The sequence below is a fragment of the Equus caballus genome, chromosome 1 (genome assembly GCF_041296265.1).
Source record: "Equus caballus isolate H_3958 breed thoroughbred chromosome 1, TB-T2T, whole genome shotgun sequence".
NCBI lineage: Eukaryota > Metazoa > Chordata > Mammalia > Perissodactyla > Equidae > Equus > Equus caballus.
This window is the reverse complement of record NC_091684.1, coordinates 127,621,863-127,638,335: the sequence shown is the minus strand read 5'-3', so window position 1 is coordinate 127,638,335 and position 16,473 is coordinate 127,621,863. Positions and strand designations below refer to the sequence as shown.

General features: G+C 43.0%; 1 pseudogene; it reads left to right on the top strand.

Annotated features, from left to right (window-relative positions):
- The first annotated feature begins 4,306 nt into the window (after positions 1-4,306).
- Positions 4,307-5,179, top strand: LOC138918654 (ribonucleoside-diphosphate reductase subunit M2-like; annotated as a pseudogene).
- Positions 5,180-16,473: the final 11,294 nt, after the last annotated feature.

The following is a 16,473-nucleotide window of genomic DNA, read 5'->3' as shown; positions in this document are numbered from 1 at the left end:
GACATTTGTGTTGTTTACACTTTTTGGCTATTATGAATAAAGCTGCTATCAACATTCACATATAGATTTTTTTTTCTAAACTTCTATAGTGGTACACCTTTGAGACTCCAAATTTCTCTACTTTTATTCTCAGATGAAAACAATCAAATTAGTTAAATTTCTGTTTTTCTTTTCTTTTTTTTCTTTTTTTGGTACAACTGTATCCCTTTACCCTGTACACCTTCCCTCCATCCCTTTCCACTCTGGTAGCCACCAATCTATTCTCTGTATCTATGTGATTGTTTGTTGTTGTTATTTTTATCTTCTATTTATGAGTGAGATCATATATATTCGACTTTCTCCCTCTGACTTATTTCACTTAGCATAATACCCTTAAGGTCCATCCATGGTGCAAATGGCAAGATTTCATCTTTTTTATGACTGAGCGGTATTCCATTGTGTGTGTGTGTGTATATATATATGTATGTATATGTACACACCACATCTTCTTTATCCGTTCATCCACTGATGGGCACTTAGGTTGTTTCCATGTCTTGGCTACTGTAACTAAAGCTGCTGTAAACATTCATATGCATATTTTTTAATGAACATAAGTATTCATTTCTCCTAGGTAAACATCTCGGAGTGGGATTGCTGGGTCATATAGTAAGTATATGTTTAACTTTATTAGGAACTTTATAAGAAGCTGCTAAGCTGTTTTTCCAAGTCTTTGTGTGGACATATCTTTCCATTTCTCTTGGGTAAATACCTACGTGTGGAATTGCAGGTCATATGATAAGACTTGTTTTGTTCTGTTTTTGTTTTTTATCAGGATAAGCTTAACTTCATTAGAAACTGCCAAACTGTTTTCCAAAGTGATTGTACCATTTTGTGCTTCCACTACAAAGTATAAGATGCCCGAACACTCCATCCTTGCCAATATTTGATATTGTCAGTCTTTTTAATTCTCCCATTCTGGTGGATGTTTAGTGATATCTCATTGTGATTTTAATTTGTGTCTTCATAACTAATAACATTGAGCATCTTTTTATGTGTTCATTGGCCATTTGTATATATTTTTGTGAAGCAACTGTTCAAATCTTTTGTCCATTTTTTAAAAAATAGGATTGTTTGTCTTACTACTGAGTTTTAAAGTTCTTTACATATTCTGGATACTAATGGAGATTCTTGAGGTAATTTCAATCAGAGAAGATAAGGCCTTAACCAGGATTATAACAGTGATTAAAGACGAGCAGAAAGTCAAGAGACCCTCAGGGGACAGATTTGACAGGATTTCGAGGAGAACAGGGGCTGCATCTGTGGCTTAGAAGTAGCACTGGGGAAAGAGTAGGAGGGTGACATTTTCCCTACAAACATTGTCACCACTTGAGCCTTAGTCGGTGAAGGTAAGGCCTTCTCAGGAGAAGTCAGTGGAAAGTGCAGAGTGTGAAGAATGGCCTGATTTTTCTAAACTGTGTCTTCAGGACCTCAGTCAAGGGCAAGCGCAATTTTACTGAGGACTAGGACTTCTATTACCAGCTGTATCAGCTGACTATTGCTACAATAATGCTACATAACAAACTCCCGCAAAACTCAGTGCAATACACCAATAATCATTCAGCATCATGCCCACCAGTTTGTGGGCAGATTGGGCAGATTGACTAGGACAATTCTGCTTCAAGCTCCAGGTCCACAGATCAGCTCGGGTGGCTCTGCTCCACATATCTCTCATTCTTTTAGGACTAGTGGCCTATATGACCTCTCCTGGAGATGACAGAAGCACAAGAATGCAAGCCCAACCGAAGAAGCTCACTTCAAACCTCCGCTTGAGTCACATCTGTGAACACCCTCCTCGGAGGATGCAAGCCACACGGCCAGTCCTCTAACGGGAAGGGAGTGAATATTTACCACGTGATCTGAACTATTACACCAGCTACCAAGGAAGTGCCTCCCTTGGTAAAGAAAAAATGGATCTCTACTGATCTGGTTATTGTAGTGGACATCTATTGTTTTGTCTGCCCTGTACCCTTCCCTTCTTTTAGAAGCAGCACTTCCCTTCTTTCTGAGAAATTTTCCACTCACTAATTCCAATCACATGGTTCCAATTGGAGGTATCAGTTTTGCTACAAACTCTCCAACTCCCTGACTATAGTTGATTAATTAAGGAATAGGCATCTGACCTAGATGGAGCCAATTTGAGCCCTCCCTCAAGGTTTGGAATTTTGATAACAGAGTAAGGACAGTACGGCTCTCTCCAATGTGCAAGTTCTGGATGTGGCGCCCAGGAACTTTAGTGGCTGTGTTTCTTACTTTGGAAAGGAAGTTGGTAAAAGTGAATGAGGCCCATATGCAGAATGAAGAGGAGATGACAGATGGGGAGAGTATTCTAGTGGCCCTCAAGTCCTTGGTTCCAATTGTTCCATCCCATATTTGGTTACTTGGGACATCTTAGAGTCCTTTCATAAATTTTTCTTTTTGTCAAAGTTAGAGTTGTTTCATTGTCATTTCTGACCAAAGGGCTTCAAAGAAATGTATTTCCCTAGCACAGTGCCATCAGGAGAAGAAAAGCCTTTGGCTCTACTGAGAACGTTCTTGGAAAAGTGTCAGGATAAAAGTTTCCTGAGAACAAAACTCTGTTCGTAGTAGAATGGGGTGAACAAGTTGCTGTCATGAGTTGGATGTATAGTGAGCTTCAGGTGTTTCTCTCTTCCCAGCATCGGATGGTTATCTCATGATCTCTACTTTTCTGGTTAATGGAGCTGCAGTTTTCTAGGGGTACAATTCCACACAGTCTAGGTGAGACTGTCCTTGGCATTCCCCACCTGCTCTCTCTGCTCCCCAACAGTGAAGGCACTGGATCTTTCCCCCTTGTTGCCCAGGACTTGCTCCTGCAATTATCTCCACAATCTCCTAGACCACCAAATATGCTCCTCCTTACTGGATCATTCCCATCAACAACATAAACATTTTAGAATTTCTCTCAACTTAAAATACAAGGGAAAAAACCTCCCTTGACTCCCATATTTCTACAACTACTACCAAATTTTTTACTCCTCAAAAGAATTTTCTATACTTTCTGTCCCCATTTCTTCCCATCCCATTCTCCCTTGAATCCACTCCAATTTGCCCTTTATCCTCAATATTCCACAAAAACTGTCCTTGTCAAGGCAGGACCTTCTTAACTCTGGCCTATGATGAAGTGGGGGCCATCAAAGAAACTTCTGGACTCTATCCTTGACTCCTACCAATGCAGATGTGGCAGTTGTGGAGTGGTGTAATCCAGAACATGCAGAAATCTGTGACTTCTTCTTCCCACCCAATATTTATCTCCAGCATGCCTTTCCTCTGAACTCTAGACTCAAATATCCAAATGCCTACCTGACCTCTCCACTTGAATATCTAATTTGTTGTTAGTGCCGTTGAGTAAATTCTGACTCCTAGTAATCCGATGTACAGCAGTGCAGACCCCTGTCCAGTCTTTTTGCACCATCCTCTCACCTTCTGGTGCTATATCAGACAATGTTCCTCTGCTATTCACAGTGTTTTCATGGTTAATTTTTTTTTCAGAAGTGGGTGACCAGGTCCTTCTTCCTAATCTGTCTTAATCTAGAATCTCTGCTAAAATTTGTCCACCATGGGTGACCCTGCTGGTATTTGAACTACTAGTGGCACAGCTTTAAGCATCACAGCAATATGCAGCTGTCACATATGACAACCAACACATGGGTGGTATGGTTCCCTGACCGGGAAACACACCTAGGCTGCAGTGGTGAGAGCATCTTAACCACTAGACCACCAAGGATGGCTAAATATCTATTAGCCATCTCAAATTTAACATGTCCAAACTGAACTTTCAATTTCCCACATGACTCCTAACCTAATCCTCCCACAGTGTTCCTCCTCTCAGGAAAGGACATGACCATCCACTCAGTCCAAAACACTTGGGACCGTGCTTGTCTTCTCTTTTCATCTCCCACTCCATATCCAATCTATCAGCATATCCTAACAACTCTACCTTCAAAATATATTCCAAATCTGACTACTTCTCATCACTTTGCAATGGTCCCCTACCTGGTGTCTCTGCTTCTATCCTTGACCTACAGTTTGTGCTTCCCAGGACCACCAGTCCCCTTCGTCCGCTTTGCACACACCCCCTCCACTAGCCCTCATCCGTCATTCTCTCTGCCCACACCCTGCTTGCCACTGTCACCTAATCACCAGCTGTAGCAGGTCACCTCTCTCCCTTGAAGTGGCTCAGCCTGGCAGATAAGGAGTGAGAGCAAGAGGAAGAGCTTCCAGGAGTTTCCAAGCCCATTAAAACTAACGTACTGCTCCCTTTGCGGAAGATGAACTGCTGCTCAGAGAGCATCACAGCTGTGCACCATTTTTCCTCTCGAATATCGTGGCATTTGGCAGATGGACCAGAAAGCTGAGGCTTCCTTTTGGACAGCTGAGGAGGTAGATCACTCCAAGGACATTCAGCACTGGAAGCCCTGAAGCCTGTGGAGAGAGATTTTGTATCTCGGGCTCTGGCTTTCGTTGCAGCAAGTGATGGAGCTGGATATGAAAGCCTGGTGCTGCAATTTCGTCCAAAAGTACAGATTACAGAAGCAATGTGTTTCTGTGGCTTTCAAGGTGACATGGACAACTTATATTCTGAAATATAGAGTCTCCTTGTTGACACTTGCATTAAAGATTGCTAAGAGGAGGCCTTTGTCTTCAATGCTATTGAAACAATGCTTTGTGTAGAGAAGGCTGACAGGGCCTGACTGGGGACAAAGAAGCAACTTACGGAGAATGAGTGGTAGGCTTTGGGGCAGTGGAGGAAATCTCTGCTGCTTTCACGCTAGCATTCTACCTCAAGAAATGAGGATCAATGCCTACGATCACATTTTCCAATGAATTACTGGGCAGAGTGAGGTTTACACTGTGACTTTGCCTGCCTAATATTTAAATGCTTGTTATACAAACCTGCAGACTAAAAAGTAAAAGAAATAATTATCAGCGTTATTAAGATAGAACAAGAGTTCCTAACCGAGGTCTTGCCTTGTGGCTTATTGGAATGCATTGCATTTTAATGAGGCAGAACATGGAAATAGTAGCAGACAGGTTTATGCCAGAACTTAGTTTTAGAAAGGTTTTTGGAGCAGAAAATCCATTTGACTTTTTTGTATATGTATGTGTAGTAAAACAAACATAACATAAAATTTACCATTTTAACCATTTTTAAGTGTACAGTTCAGTGGCATTCACAATGTCACATTGTTGTGCAACCATCACCACCATCCATCTCCAAAACGTTTTCATCATCCCAAACTGAAACTCCAAACCCATTAAACGCTAACTCCCCTCTGCTCTTACCCCAGCCCTGGTAACCACCATGCTACTTTCTGCTTCTCTGAGTTAGATTTCTGTAGGTACCTCATATAGGTGGAATCATACAATAGTTGTCCTTTTGTGATTGGCTTATTTCACTTAGCATAATGTTCTCAAGTTTCATCCATGTTGCAGTATATATCAGAATTTCTTTCCTTTTTAAGGCTAAATAATATTCCATTGTATGTTTATACCACATTTTGTTTATCTACTTATCCATGGACATTTAGGTTGCTTCCATCTTCTGGCTATTGTGAATAATGCTACTATTAACACTGGTATACAAATATCTGTTTGAGTCCATGCTTTCGAATCTTTTGGATATATACCCATAAGTGGAGTTGCTGGATCGTATCTATTTGACTTTGTGAAGAAGATTTTCATTGGTAGGGAAGACTAACTTTTTGGAGAGTAGGAAATAAGAGTGAAAGGAAATGATGTCAAGTTCAACAGCTAATTCTTTCACCTTATAAAATAATTGAAGACGTGCTTTTATTTTGTTGATTTCTCTCTCTCTCACACACACACACACACACACGCACACAGACACACACACACACACGCACACAGCTACTTTAAATACATTAAGAAGATAGATCGTGAATTGACTGTAATAGGGAAACTGTCCATTATTGGCATCTTTGAAAGGACCTCAAAACCAGGCCTGTGTGATATTGCTAGTAGTGTCACCCAGGACATAAGGGTGCCTAAGGAAAAAGCTAGATTGTCAGGAAACTCTGGGAAGGAAAATGTTGACAGTGTTTGGCTTTTATAAGCAAGCTGACTTTTGATGACTTTTCTGTAACTGCACCAGCAGTGGTCTTGGCTGTCAGAGTGGAGACCCATAAGCTAGTTGGAGTAATCTTCAAACTGAAGATTCAATACTTGATTACCATGAGGCAAATTAAATCATATTGAATTGGCAGATTTCAACCTCATTACTTCAAAGCAGACTTTAGAGTCTACTTATTAAATTGTTTGTATTAAAAAACTGGCACTTTACACAGAAAATGCACATTTTATGTACTGTCAAGATTTAAAAATACATATATATATAATATTTTACGATACTCTTCTGTCCAAAACCCTCTGTGGCTTCCTTTCACCCTGGAATAAGATTCTGAACTCTTTACCATGCCTAGAAGAGCCCAGGTGATCTGGTCCCTGGCCCCCTTTCTGCCTTATTCCTGCCTCCCCTCCCTTTGCTCATCTTGCTGTTCCTGGTACACACCATACACATCCTGCCCCTCAGGGCCTTTGCACTGATGGTTCCATGCTACTTGGAATGCTCTCCTCCAGATATTTGCATGGTTTTCTTCCTCACCTTATTTTCTTCATAGGACTTATCATCACCTGGCATCTGTCTCTCCCACTAGAATATAAACTCGGTGAGGGCAGAGGCCTGTCTGTGTTCACCACTGTAACCTCAGAGTCTGGACCAGAGTAGGCACTCCATCATTATTTGTTGAATGAATATAGAAATGAGTAGAGAATGCCTGTTTGAGACATGGAGAGTGATAGAGCCATGATGACATCATTTGAGCCCCTGAATGCAACCATACCTGCACCAACTATACTGCTGGACTTTTCAGTTATGTCAACCAATAAAGTTCTCTTTTTTTGTTCAAGTTGGTGTTTTGTCAGCTATTGCTGTAATAATCCTGCATAACAAACAATTCACAAGTCTCAGTGGCTTACAGAAACAAACATTTCTTTTTCTCACTTGCAGGTCTGCAAGTTGATTCAGACTGTGGGTTGAGTTCCAGTCAGTCCCCATGCCTCTTATTCTGGGACCAGCTAATACATAGGGCACACTTTTCTCATGACAGGCAGCAGAAGCACAAGAGGCCAAACCAAACTACAAAACACATTTGAAACCTCAGGGAAATATACTCATCTACCCTAGTGGGAAGTTCTGTGAAGTTATATGAAAAAAGGCATGGATTGATAACTTGATTACAGGTAAGGAGTGAAGAATTGGCAATAATAATCCAATTTATCACATTCACTGAGCATCTGTCACTTAGAAATTAAAAAGTCCTGACTAACGCAAATATGTGTGAAACTTAGGGCTAATGTAACAGAGAGGAAGTTGTATTAAAGAGGTGATAGAGGTGGGAGGTAGAGAGAAGTGGGCCAGGGAGGGCCGTGTGAGTGATAAAAGGGCTACAGAGACAGCTGTCAGCACACGGACAAGGACAGCAGCCCTGAGCACATTCCAAGCAGCAGCAGTGGCACCTCCTCCTCCAGGAGCTGAGGCAAGCGGAGGCGGGGAGTCTATATTCTGTGTGCTGGGCCCAGCTGGCAAGAGTGGAAAGAGCTAGAGAGAACTGAGCTCCAATTCCAGCTTGGCTACTCTCCAACTCTCTGATACTGGAGAAATCTCCAATGGGACAAATAATAGCAATAATAGGTATGTTTTGAGAATTAAAAAAAAAAAATTAAAGGATGTAGCACAGGACTTTGGCCCCAGTAAGCCTTCCGTCAGGGTGAATTCCTTCACATACTCCCCCATTAACGCTAAGGGCAGACTAGGGGAGCAGCAGCCTCTTCCCTGCTGGCTCTGCTTGTGTCCCAAGACCCTTTGAAGGTTAGCTATGTGGGATTTAGAGCACTTGTGAATATAGTGTTTTGCAGGATGATGTGGCAGGGCTGGCTTGGCTGCCTCAGTCCCCAGAAAATGTTCTCACTTTACCCAAAGCGCTAAGGTGCTACCCGCCTCCCACCCCTCAAGACACTGCCCAGCAGGCAGTAAGAGAGAAGACTCACTCCAGATCAAGCCTGTAGCCCTTCATGCCCAAAGGCTTCTAGAATGTTCTGTCCCCTTGCTCTTCCTGTATCACCTTTAGCCTCACTAGGGAAACTGTTCCCGTTTGGTGGGGAACTCCCTGTACTCTAGCCTGAGTCAGAAGTCACAATAGTATCAGCAATGAACAGATCTTATAAAGAAGACCAGATTTTCTCCCTTCACAGAGCCACTGCTTTGTGGTTTTTCCTCTTCAGGCTAAGACTGCAGTTAATGCGTAGGGTCCCAACTGTAGAAGCAGGCACCTTGCAGTAGGGACACAGCCCAGCAGAAAGAAAAGCTCTGGGCTGGAAAAGACATTTCAAGACCTGGATGCTAATCCTGGCTCTGCCACTAACTTAAATCCTTTACCTTCCAGAATTTCCTATGAGGTTTATAACGATAATGCCTATTTTTCATAGATATTGTGAGGATCAAACGTACTAATCAAGATGAGGGTGTTTCACAAACTGGAAAGCTCTGTATCACTGTGAGCTGCTTCATTATGCTCTAAGGACTTTGAGATCTCTCAGAGTTCTTCTAACACTTTCCCTCCTTCAGAGCAGTCTTTCCTGCCATGTTCAGTGGCTCTTCATCGCCTGGAGCTGGAAGAGTCAATACACTGGGAATTCCGCAGCCTGGCTTCTAGGCCAAGCTCAAACTCAGCCTTCTGGGGCTATTTTCCTCTTTGGGCCTCAGTTTTTCCACCTGTAACCTAAAAAAATGGACCAGAACATTTCCAAATTCCCTCCCTGCTCCATAAACTTGATCCTTCTCTTAGATCTTTATAAGGGCCTATTAGCCTCCTAAAATAAATTGAGGTGCTTCTACTCTGAGGAAGAGAAAAAACAGTTGGGAGAGAGAATAAACAAGATGGTCAAAATGTCGGAAATTTGTGAAGCTGGGTCCACGGGGGTTCATTATACTACTCTCTCTATCTTGTGTATATTAAAATTTTTCCATGATAAAAAAGTTTTTGAAAACATAGAAGCACCATTGAATTTGAGTGTCTTTATGACCTCTGTTTTCTAGTACCCTCAAGAAGTAAACATCCTAGTAAAATGTACCTTCCAAAGGAAACTCCCTTCCTTTGTCATCTTTGGTATCCCCATCTCCACCCCTGCAACAGACAGCTTCAACAGCCATGCTGCTCCGGCATTAGAAAAGCTTGGGAGGTTTTCTATTCCCACTTCCCATTTCTGAAGTCATTTGAACTATCACTTACGTAAAGAAAAATGTCGCAGACAGGGGAAAACTCAAACTCTTGGCCAAGATGGGGGCTTTAAGGAGGCCTCTCAGTGAGGGCAGAGCCTCACCCATGGAGCTGAGTCTCCCTTAGGAATCCTGGTCCAGGTACGAAGGAGTTAGTGGTCAGAGGTGAACTTGTCCTGTTTCATTATGGGGATTGTGTTCTAAAGCACTTTGGATATATTGAGGAAGTACTAAGGCTCAATGCAGTAGTTGAAGTCCTCATGGCCTTTGCACAATCTCTTCACATGTCAACTGCCACTCACTGGTGAACCGTTCATAATGCAGGGTCACCTGCTCAGGCCTTCCCTCAACCAGAAAGAACTTGAGTCTGTTCCCCTTTTCCAACCTGGATGCCCCCCACCCTGGGTAGGAAAAGCCTCTTAGGGGAGATGCCTGAACCTCTTCCTTCAGGAAAAGAGGGGCTGGCAGGATTACAGGGACTCAGAACCCCAAACGGAGGGCGATTCCAGTCCACCTGCCCTTTCTGGCTCTGTGTCCTCCCTGCCTGCCAAGCCAAGTGACAAGTCCCACCCTCTGCCTCCCGCCCACAACAGGTAATCATGTGTCACCCTGAGGAGTTCCACTCCCTTCATAGCCGGCAAGTCTGTCCTAGGAGGGTCACCCTGCTAAGGACATGACTGCAGGCAGGCTGCCTGGCTCTTTGCAAACAGTCCAGATGGTGCGTGCAGGCAGACAAGCCTCTGAGGTCACTGGCAGCACAAGTACCAGTTCAGGTTTTACCAGATTTTCCCAATTGTGTTTTAAGCAAAAATAACCGAGAACTTAGACCTGAATAACTTGGGGTTTTATCTGGCCCAGGAAGAGGACACTGTGGTGGAGGTGAGGAAGGAGTATATTTGGTCACCACCCTTTCACTGAATATTTACCGAACACTTGCTGTGTGCTTAGCTCTGAGCTGGGTGCTGAAGATAGAGAAAAATCAGACAAGTCCTGCCCTCAAGGAGTTCCCAGACTAAAATAGGTAGCAACGAGACAGATATAGAAGAGATTATAAAACAAAATAGAAAGCAATGGGTGTCAAGAAGGCATATAAAGTGATACAAGGATGTTTAAAAGGGAAAATGAATATTTATTGAACATCTAGTATGTCTCAGGACTTATGCTGGGAACTTTGCAAACCTCATCTCATTTAAAGTTCATAAAAGGTATTAATAACTCTGTTCCACAGAGGAGGAATCTGACACCTAGAACTTGACAGGTCACACAGGTAGCAAGTAGCAGAGCCAGGAATAGAGCCCAGGACTGTCTAACTCCAAAATACATAGATAAATGCTACTTACACATTTTTCTTAAGTTCACATATGGGCATGAATGAGTAATGCAAACATTTGTTAGCTCTATTCCTCATAACAATCAAGTCAAGTATCAATCTTGTCATTGACTCTGGATTATCGGGACTGCACTGTTGCAGGGCTAGGCAGGTTGATCACCCAGAGCCAATCTCATAGGCCTCCACAGGGCGCCACCTCGTGTTTCCAAGCGGGACTGCAGCAGAGAAACTAAAGCTTTGCAGGCCATGAGCCCCTTCCTCTCTGGGCTCAATATGGGAATGGAAAGTGCTCCAGTCACCGCTACCAAAGGTTTGGCCTGGACGAAGAAAACCAGAGTCTCTGACAAGTGGCAAGAGCACCTCCTCTCAAGAAACACCTGCAAATCAGAGTGGCTGTGTCTGTTGTGTTTGCAGTAAACATCCTTCATATGTTAAGGAATCCCTTGTCTGTGACAGCCTTTTTATAGGCACTAGAGAATTGAGAGGGAAAACATCACCCTTGAGTGACTCACAATCTAGTGAGGGAGACAGCCAAGTGCGTGACAATTGTAATCCCATGTGCCAAGTGCTCTGAGGGAGGGGAACACAGGGTGAGCTGGAAAGTCTCCCAGATGAGATTACCATGGAGCTGATGGTTTAGCATGTGTAGGAGTTTGCCAGGCTGAGAAGAAGTTACAGGGAGATAGTTGAGGTGGAGGGATGGGTATGGGAAAGAAAAGAGAAGCTGGGGGAACTTCAAGTATTTCAATATAAACTATAGCCCAACAGCCAGAGTCTCAACAACCAGAGGAACAAAGGCTAGAAGTTGGGCAGGGGCCAGATCAAAAGGGTCTTAAACCATGCTAACATGAGTCGACCTTATCCTGTGGGCAATGGGCCATGAAGCAAGGCACCGACTCAGTGAGATTTGCATTTAAGAAACAGCATTCCAAGAACAGAGGAGAGTCTGGATGGGAGAGGACTGGAAATGATGGAGGCAGGTTAGGATGCTGTTGTAATTTTGTAATGCTTTTGTAACTAGGGGAAACGTGGATGAGACCCAAATTAAGGTAGAGGTCACCAGGATGGGAAGGAAAAGATGGATGAGAGGCATTAAGGAAGCAGAACCACAGTGACTAGTGACAAGGAATGAGGAAACTGGAGGAGTTAAGCAGGTAAGGGACACACTTGCTGAGGCAAGAAACCCAAGAAGGAGGGTACGTTTGGTGGAGAGGATGAGATCTGCCTCGGATGTGGTGAGTTTGAGGTACCGACGGAACATTCAAGGTAGGCAGTGCAGTGGATCTGTAGCTTAGGAGAGATGTTCCAACTGGAGATTCGGAGTCACTAATGTATTTATAGTTCTGAAGTCGTGGAGGAGACCGAAGCCAGAGAGAAGGGGTAGCGTGGGCCTAGAAAGAGGATGGGGCACTACCCCAGGGAACCTGGCATTGTCTGTGAGCTCGTAGAAGTGGAGCCCCTGTATAGGACCAAGAAGGTGGGCCAAAGAGGAATAAAAACCAGGTATACGTGGAAGATATCCTCCCAAGGGTCCCTGAAGACTTTCCAAAGGGCACAGAGCTTTAGGAGGATCCTCAACTTCACGTGCATGTAAAATCCCTCAGTTTCCTGAAAGTGAACTGCGGTACTGGCAGGATCGTGCTGGTGGTTTTCTTCTCCCACTTCCTCTTCCACAACCCTAGTCTCCCACTGTGGGGAATCTCTCCAAGGGTATGAAAACCTCTAGGGTGCCAAACAAAGGGACAACTCAAAGTGTTGGTGAACATCACTAGGAACCAATCAAATAATCAGCTGATAAGTTGTTAAGAATAATTTTGATGATAGATCACTATGTAACTTTTTTTGGCAGATTACTAGTTGAATGACATTATGTAACAAAACTCCTTTCACTCCTATCTACTTATTCTATAAAAAAAAAATGTTTTCTATGGACAGCTAATCTTTGACAAAGGAGCTGAGGGCCTACAATGGAGGAAAGAAAGTCTCTGCAACAAATGGTGCTGGGAAAACTGGACAGCCACATGTAAAAGAATGAAAATCAACCATTCTTTTTCATCATTTACTAAAATAAACTCAAAATGGATCAAAGACCTAAAGATTAGGCCTGAAACAATAAGTCTTCTAGAAGAGAATATCGGCAGTACACTCTTTGACATCAGCTTCAAAAGAATCTTTTCAGACACCATAACCCCTCACATGAGGGAACCAATAGAAAGAATAAACAAATGGGACTTCATCAGACTAAAGAGCTTCTTCAAGGCAAGGAAAAACAGGATTGAAACAAAAAAACAGCCCACTAATTGGGAAAAAATATTCACAAGTTATTTATCCGACAAACGGTTAATCTCCATAATATACAAAGAACTCACACAACTCAACAATAAAAAATCAAACAACCCAATTACAAAATGGGCAGGGGACATGAACAGACATTTCTCCAAAGAAGATATACGGATGGCCAATAGACACATGAAAAGATGCTCATCATCACTAAACATCAGGGAAATGCAAATCAAAATTACACTAAGATATCACCTTACACCTGTTAGAATGGCAAAAATATCCAAAACCAAGAGTGACAAATGTTGGAGAGGCTGTGGAGAAAAGGGAACCCTCATACACTGTTGGTGGGAATGCAAACTGGTGCAGCCACTATGGAAAACAGTATAGAGATTCCTCAAAAACTTAAGAATAGAAATACCTTATGACCCAGCCATCCCACTACTGGGTATCTATCCTAAGAACCTGAAATCAGCAATTCCAAAAGTTCCATGCACCCCTATGTTCATCGCAGCATTATTCACAATAGCCAAGTCATGGAACCAACCTAAGTGCCCAGCAACTGATGATTGGATAAAGAAGATGTGGTATGTGTATACAATGGAATACTACTCAGCCATAAAAAAGGACAAAGTCGTCCCATTCACAACAACATGGATAGACCTTGAGGGAATTATGTTGAGTGAAATAAGCCAGACAGAGAAAGATGAACTCTGTATGACTCCACTCATAGGTGGTAGTTAACATATGGACAAAGAGAACTGATCAGTGGTTGCCAGGGGAAAGGGGGGTGGGGGGAGGGCACTAGGGGTGAAGTGGTGTACCTACAACATGACTAATAATGATGTACAACTGTAATTTCACAAGGATGTTAACTTTCATAACCTTAATAAAAAAAAAATGTTTGTGAGGGCTTGCGATCATAACAAACAAAAAGACAACTGATGCTGAACTCTAGCAAAAAGAAATGTTCATCCATAGATATATAAACAAATACATGATATAATTTTTAAAGCCCTGTCTCATTAAGAGATGCATTTCCAATAAAATTCTGCACTGTTTTTTTTAAAGATTGGCACCTGAGCTAACAACGACTGCCAATCGTCTTTCTTTTTCTTTTTCTTCCTTTCTTTCTTCTTCTTCTCTGCAAAGCCCCCCAGGACATAGTTGTATACTCTAGTTGTAGGTCCTTCTGGTTGTTCTGTGTGGGACGCAGCCCACCCATGAGTCATGCCATGTCCACGCCCAGGATCTGAACCGGTGAAATCCTGGGCCACTGAAGCAGAGCACACAAACTCAACCACAGCCACGGGGCTGGCCCCCTATGCACTTTTATATAAAGATTTATAATAGGTTTATGTTATTTTGTGTACTAATAATAATTGTAATGATAACTGAATCCAAAAGAAATTTTTAATACTTACAGTCTTATAGTTATAAGAAATTTAAAAGTTAAGCATTTCAAAATGTTTTACCTGCTGATCTCTCAGCCTGAGGGCCTCAAAACAAACCAGAGAGCAGAAGCCAGACCAGGAACAGGGGCTGTCCAAGTAAAGCTAGTGACTCACATAGACAGCACAACTAGGCAAGTGGCCTGGCCTAAGGCCGTGGTCAGGAGGATGAGTTCAAGTGAAGCAGCGGGGCGGGGGGTCAGGGTTCAGGTGGAGCACAAGAAACAGGCTAAACGTTCTATCCCCTAAGAGGAGAAACACCATCCCGGGAACTGTATTGAGGATGTGGGTGTTCGTAATAGCTCAAGTGGAGACAATCATGGAATGCTGCGAGCTGGACTGGCTCCCCAACTCCATGCCCACTGCATAGATGGGGAAGCTGAGGCCCAGAGAAGCAGTGAGTCAGCAGCAAGCTTAAGACAGGAACCTTGGTGTCCTTTCTCCTAGCCCTGTGCTCCTCTCCTGTGCCACTCACTCTGAATAAATATGATGGCTGCTCCAAATGGGGCTGCCACCTCCTGCCTGGCTTTCGACTGGCCTGAATGAGCAGGGGAGGAAGATAAAACATGAGTGAGTGAGTGGTCAACAAGGACCAGGCTTCCCTGAGAGAGAGAAATTGAAGGGGCTGGCAGAGCAGAAGAGCGTTGGAGAAACATCACTGGCCTAGACCCACTCCAGCTCATCCAGTGGCTCGTGGTGTGACATGAGGCACGGCATTCCTCCCTTCTGGGCCTCTGTGAAATGTGGTGACTACACTAGGTTCACTATTTGCAAACTGATCTGCAGGGCGCTAGGTTTCTACAGAGGTGCCTCAGGGACTCCCATGGGGGATAGGAGGGAGTTAAATGGCTGGGGCTCCATGTTTTCCCCAACACCCCAACCTCCATTAGAGTACCCCCACTTGTATGTGTCTGATATGGTAGCTTCCGTGAAGGAGTTCATTGGAAAAAAGTGTTCAGTTGCTTTAAAAAAAAACCCGCTACAGGACTTAGTGACCTCTAGGGCTTTTCTTGTTCTACTGCTTTATGTTTCTCTGGAAGGATTTATTCATTTAGTTCACTAAACATTCACTGAACACATACTATATAGTGAAAGCTCTATAAACCCAAAGATAACCACAACATGCCCTTCCCCTCAATGGACTTAAAATCTGGCAAGGGAGACAGCTTGAGAAGGGATGATTATACAGATCATGAAGTAGAGAAGGGTTTTAAGGAGGAGGTGGCACTTGAGCTGGGCTTTGAAGAATGTAGAGGAGTTGGATCTCCGTATCCAGTGATGGTGAACTAAGCGGTTTAGACCAGCTCTCCTGCTGAGGACAACCAGAACACCTGCTCAATGGCAGCAGAGAGGTAAGAAGGTAGGAAAGATAATTTGGCCCAGACACAAGGAGGGAAGTCGAGACAGGGAGGAAATCCAGGGAAGTGAGCCTAAGCAGTTGGGGCCACTTCTCCAGGAGGTATTTACTGCTTCTGGATGGGACAGCTGGGAGGCTAAGAGTAATTTTGATGCACACAAATCATGACGAAGTTGGCTTATTCCAGAATTCAAAGTTGATTTAATATTTTTTAAATTATTCAGTATAATTTTCCAAATTAACATAATACAAAGGGAAATGACAACATCAAGTTAATAAGTGTAGAAAAACCTTTGATAAAATGCAATATCCATTTTGGATTTTAAAAAGGTAACAAACTAATAATAGAAGAGAACTTTTCTGATCTAGTAAAGTATCTACAAAATAATACCTACAGCAGACACAAAATTATCATATGACCCAACAATTCCACTCCTAGGTATATACTCAAAAGAATTGAAAAACACGTTCAAACAAAAACATGCACCTGGCAGCACTATTCACAAGAGCCAAAGGGTGGAAACAACCCACATGTCCATCAGCTGCTGGATTGATAAACAAAATGTGACATATCCGTACGATGCTGTGCTATTCAGTCACACAAAGGAATGAAGCACTGATACCGCTACGACATGGTGAACCTTGAAAACACTACACTGGGTGAAAGAAGCCAGACACAAAAGGCCACATATTGTTTGATTCT